Consider the following 5,793-nt stretch of genomic DNA (forward strand, 5'->3'; position numbering starts at 1 on the left):
ATATATATTTCATGTCGCTATGCCTGTCAGAATTTACGACTACATATAAATATGTCTAAACAAATAGCATACGTATCAATAGAATCTCGTAGAAATTTGCTTAAAAAAAAAACACAAAAAACTATATTGTAGCTTTCTTCCCCGGAGATACATCATGTCGATATAACAGCTAAACTATTTACATTTCTGTTTCTCGGGGTATTTTTTGAATTCACTGCTGCGAAATATTTTCTTAGTTAATGTCCTCGATACATCCTCTGCAATATCACATCCTTTAAATTTTGTTTTCAGTACACGAACAAATTTCCGCTCACGCTTGGTGGTGGTGCTATGATGCGAGCAAATTTATACACTATAGTATTTCTTCATCTACTGGCTTCGAGAGAGTTTCTGAGAACATAACAAACAAAATATAGCATTTTCAATTTTCTTACCTGTATGTTGTGTTACATAATATTCGTGTAAACTGTGTTTCAAGTGTATTGTTATAAGTTCAGTGTAGAGCCTAGTAGAAAAAAAAAAAAGCTTGACTCTAGCTGCTTTGTGTTGAAGATTATTTTATATCAGTAGTGAATATATATATTACATGTATTTTATATCAGTTTTGTAATGATACTTACCACGTCTCAGTACTGACGAAACCTATGATAACTATTGTTGACATGATGCATCGAGGTTCATATTGTGCTGGAAGTGTTTTCACACATCTAGTAATGTAAGATATGATTTCATAAGAAATTGTTTAACAATCCTTCTAGGTCCCGCGAGTGAATACTGAATTCATCGTTTTAAAAAGGACCTCATTTCATGTCCGTTTGTGGGTATAAGCTATATCTCCGCTAACGTACAGCTGAGGAATAGGACGACACGCAATCATTACCGAAACTACTATTGTATATGAACAGTAGAAATAATACGTGATTTTGAGCAATATCTGCACGGGTATAAAAAAGAACGTGCACATTATATATATATATATATATATATATACGAAAAGTGCATCCAGCTCTTCAACTTCTTGCCTCTTTTTTGTGATTTGTCTTGTACCAGTATCCTGGTTTGCAAATTTCGGGTAAAATGTATACATGTAGTTATATGTGCATTCGGAACTATGCCTTAAAATTTGAACAGATAGATAGAGGAAATAGGCAGAAAACCTAGTTAGAGTAGCTCCAGAAAACAGTAATATTAGGGATAGCAAAGATTTTTAGGAAGTATTAAGGGGAATATAAATGAAATTGTAATAGATTGCCCAGTAGAACTACTACAAATGTTTTGCCTCCCTGGCACAATCAGAATAGCCAGGAAAGTATTAATTAGCTGAAAAGAACGTATACCATGGTACCGTAGGCTGCAGATAGCAAGCCATAATAATAATAATAATAATAATAATAATAATAATAATAATAATAATAATAATAATAATAATAATAATAATAATAATAACAATAATGATAGTAATGATAATAATAATGATAATAATACGAGCACAAGTTACAGGGAGTGGTGGAGTCGGAGACCGGTATGAACGATAACCACAGGGATTGGCCGAGTCGGAGACTAGCAAAGTCCTGTGTGATTTCTCAATCCAATCAAATCAGGTACTAGAGCATAACAGACCGGATCTAGTGGTGGTGGACAAGGTGCACCACATATGCTATAAAGTTGATTTTGTAGGCCCCTTTGACTCACGAATAATCAAGGAAGAATGCGAAAAGATAGAGAAATACAACCCTCTTAAGTACGAAATAGCCTGGTTATGGAAAATGAAGAAGGTGAAGATAGTGTCAATTAATGTTGGGGCCTTGGGTACAGTATCAGAAGGCATCAAGGGGAATATAAAGGAAATTGGAATAGGGTGCCCATTTAGAACTGTTACAAAAGGTTTGCCTCCTTGGTACGGCCAGAATAATCAGAAAAGTATTAGATAGCTGAAAAGAATGAGCAGCATGGTACCGTAGGCTGCAGGTAGTGAGCCCGCTACGCATATAAGTCTCCAAGAGTTCCGACAAAAGCTGTGATACATAGAAATAATTATATTAATGGTTGTAATGATACAGGAGAAGAAAAAGAAAACAATATCTTCAAATTTGAAATTACAAGAATTTGGAGCATGAAAGCTGTAGAGGCTGTCCTACAATAATTGATGCATTGGGATCTCTAAGTAAAGATATGGACAAATGGTCGAAAGAGATTGGAATAGAGCGTCCTTTTGAGCTTCTAGACAAAGGTTGCCTCTTAGGGACAGGAAAGATCATCAAGAGGATTTTAAGCACTTGAAAGACTATTGAAAGTGCATGGATACCTACAGTTACAGTAGTAACCTGCTACACACATAAATTCTACCAGGAATAAGAACAAACCTGAGTGAAATCAACAATAATGAAATCTATATATACACCACAAAAGTTCGTGTATGGACACACGCACCTCTACTTGTATGCTTGTTATATTGTTGCATGTTAGTTTCATTCATAAATGTGTATTCCGTTCATGAACGTATGTGATTTCCACACACTTTTTTGAGCGTGAATAAATCAGTATTGATGAAATTGTCAAGATATTTCAGTATCCAACACTTTACTCACTGGCGTCTGCATTGTTAGAAAACGCACCCGACTATCACAGAAACAAAGATCTATTTGGCATATGAGATGTGAAATATTAAATACCCATTGAGTACTTATTGAGAAACGCTGAAAGAAATGCGCTGTCCTTTATATATTCACACACCATGAGATGTCTATACACAAATACATACGTTTTTTTAGCGTATTAGTAGTTATATATGAATGCATGCATGAAAATGTATATATGTATGTATGTAATTACGTATGTTGGTATATGTGTGTGTATGTGTGTGTGTGTGTATCGAGAAAGAGTGAGTGAGACATTTAAGTATATCGACAAACTGGTAAACATGTGCAGTTTTGCCTTGACACACAGGGAGAATAATATATACAAATACAAATACCAGGGGAGAGAGAAAACAAAAGAGAGACAGAATACGCGAAAGGGAGAGATGGAAATGGAATATCGATATGGCAATAGGTAATATATCTAAACATTTTTATAAATATATACATGGAAGTGAAAATGGTAATATATATTTTCGTATGTGTGCGTGTTTGTGTGTGTGTATGCTTCTGTATGCGCATGTGTATGTGTGCATGTGAATATATGTGTGTGGATGTATGTTTTATTTTGATGTTTATATTGTTCGACGCTAATATAATGCAATATCTACGTAATGTTTCAACATTCGATAGAGGAATTTTTGTTTTTATATAACATCATGCTTGAAAATTTAAATGTGAAATTGTTTTAACTATACTGTTCATTGACCATGCAGTCTCTTGACATAACTTATCTGGGATTATTCATGAAAAAATAAAATTTATAAGGAAAAATTGCATGGCATATTCACTGTTTCTTCATATATAGGAAACAAACATGGTGTAAAACAAAGAAAAATATTTCACACTTCATGAGCACTATTTTATAAACATCTGCTCTGATTTATTTAATTAAATTTACATATCTGTTGCTAGGGCACAACTGGGAAATATACACTGTACCTGAAACATATGCCAGTAACTGTTTAGAAGAATTTTCAGAGTTATAGATATTCAATAATTGAAAAATCAATCATTTATATGGTTAATAAAATACAGTTTAGGTTGAAGTAAAATAGATATTTTCAGTTCAAGTGAAATGTAAATAGAATGATGCCTATTCTTCTTTCAATTCAGTTAGATATTTTCAAAGTTTCTTCACTCATCTATTTTCGTTTTATATGAAATACAATATGTCTAATATAGATGCATTGTGTTATTATTCAAAACCGCTTTTCTTAATAAGCCCTGTTATAGTGGATTACCGAAAACCAATATTCTCATATTTCACTCCTTTTTAACAAAAAAAAAAAAAAAAAATCATCAAAGTATATTTTGTAAAATCGCTGAAATGAGATATAGAAATAGAATCGTGAAAATGTTTGCTCAGCAGCGCTGTCAAGTTTATGGTGCATAACCTGCAGCAAATGTAATCTCTTAACAGAGACCAGCAAATACATTGAAAGTAAGTTTAAAGCCAGTTACTTACATCATTAAAAAGAAATATGAACGCTACAAATTCTATTTGTTGTCCTTCTCTACAGTGTTTAATCCCCAAATATTGAAGACTAAAATAAGTCACCGAGATAGGGGATAGGGAAGAAAGGAAACAAACGAAAGGGAGAGAAAGTGAGATTGAAGGAGGGGCACAAGCAGCTAAATTCATATTTCATTGGGTAGTATAGTTACGGAAAACTGGAGTCAAAGTTTCGTATTCAATCACAGACATTGTGTTCTGTTATAAACGATGCCACCTTTCATGTTCAAAGTTCGATTGGTATTGTGAATCAGTGAACTTGAGATCAGACGGGTCAGCGTTTCTAGTATCCGGGTTCTTCTTCTGTGCTAATTTCAATAGACATGCTACATATGCCATAATATGTAACATTTTATGATCATTAAAACAGAACGGCTGCTCAAAATATTAATGGACTTCGTAATAGGTTCAGCTTTCATCGTATTAATTGATTAAACGTTATGATACTTATTCAACCATAATGTACTTTCTAACATATCTATGGAGAATTATATGTTAGGTACATATATAATCTTTTTCATCTATCTTTTAAAATTTACACTTGCATTGGGAAAGATGAACCGGACACGTATTCATTTAATTATACGACCATGAAAATTATTACGTTACTACATGTTTGAAGATTAATAATATCTTCGCTTTTTCAAAGTAAATACTTGGCCATAGGGATTTAGAAGCTTATTTGCACTTGAAGCGCGTGTTCCTCAAAAAGGATGCTTTCAGATTTTGTTGACATATTCTTTTGCCTATGAGATATGTACGAATAGAATAGGACAATTTCAGTGATGTACTAGAAATTGACTTAATGAACTCTGGAAGGATAGAAGCTTTACTGAATCTGCTAAACCAAAGCCGCGTAAATATTTTTTTCTGAATGTCAAGTAACATAATTACATTATTCGTGTTCTTCATGCGTTGCTTCAGAACTTAATCTCAATATAAATTCACTCAGATCTTTTAAAAGGAATGCTAATGGCACAGTTTATACTAAAAGTTGGCATTCAGTGGGTTACGACAACGAGGGTTCCAGATGATCGGATCAACGGAACATCCCGCTCGTTAAATTAACGTGCAAGTGGCTGAGCACTCCACAGACACGTGTACCCTTAACGTGGTTCTCGGGGAGATTCAGCATGGTACAGACTGTGACAAAGCTAGCCATTTAAAATACAGGTACAAAAGAAACAGGAGGGAGGGTGAGAGAAAGTTGCGGTGAAAGTGTGCTGCAGGGCTCACCACCAAACACTCACGGAGCCTCGTGGGGATTTTAGGCGTTTTCGCTCCATAAAAACTCAGAACACCCGGTCTAACGATCGAAACCACGATCGTACAACCGCGAGTCCCTTGCCCTAACCACTGTGCCATTGCACCTCAACTATGCAAGTAGTAAATAAATACATAATACAAAGTGCAAAGGCGTCCGTATTATTTTGTTGCATATTATATTGGCGGATACTACATAGCTGATTCACATGATATATTAACCTGTCACTCGATCATATTTTATATGAATATGTACCATACATAAATATCCACACGAACGCATGCGTACACACACACACGCACACATATGAGTGCGTGTGTGTGTATATGTTTGTGTGAGCGTGCGTCTTTGCATATATATATATATATGTATATATA

At 34.3% G+C, this 5,793-nt stretch overlaps 1 long non-coding RNA gene across 1 annotated transcript in view; it reads right to left on the reverse strand.

The window, feature by feature from the left end:
* LOC106876581 (uncharacterized) overlaps positions 1 to 4,191 on the reverse strand; it is a 108,620-nt gene extending 104,429 nt beyond the window's left edge. The window contains exons 1-2 of the long non-coding RNA XR_001410262.2: positions 4,105 to 4,191; positions 435 to 505 (exon numbers count right to left, since the gene is read on the reverse strand). This is a non-coding gene — a long non-coding RNA (uncharacterized LOC106876581). The remainder of the gene's footprint in view (positions 1 to 434; positions 506 to 4,104) is intronic.
* Between the last annotated feature and the right edge of the window lie 1,602 nt (positions 4,192 to 5,793).

Source organism: Octopus bimaculoides, chromosome 1 (assembly GCF_001194135.2).
Source record: "Octopus bimaculoides isolate UCB-OBI-ISO-001 chromosome 1, ASM119413v2, whole genome shotgun sequence".
Classification (NCBI taxonomy): domain Eukaryota; kingdom Metazoa; phylum Mollusca; class Cephalopoda; order Octopoda; family Octopodidae; genus Octopus; species Octopus bimaculoides.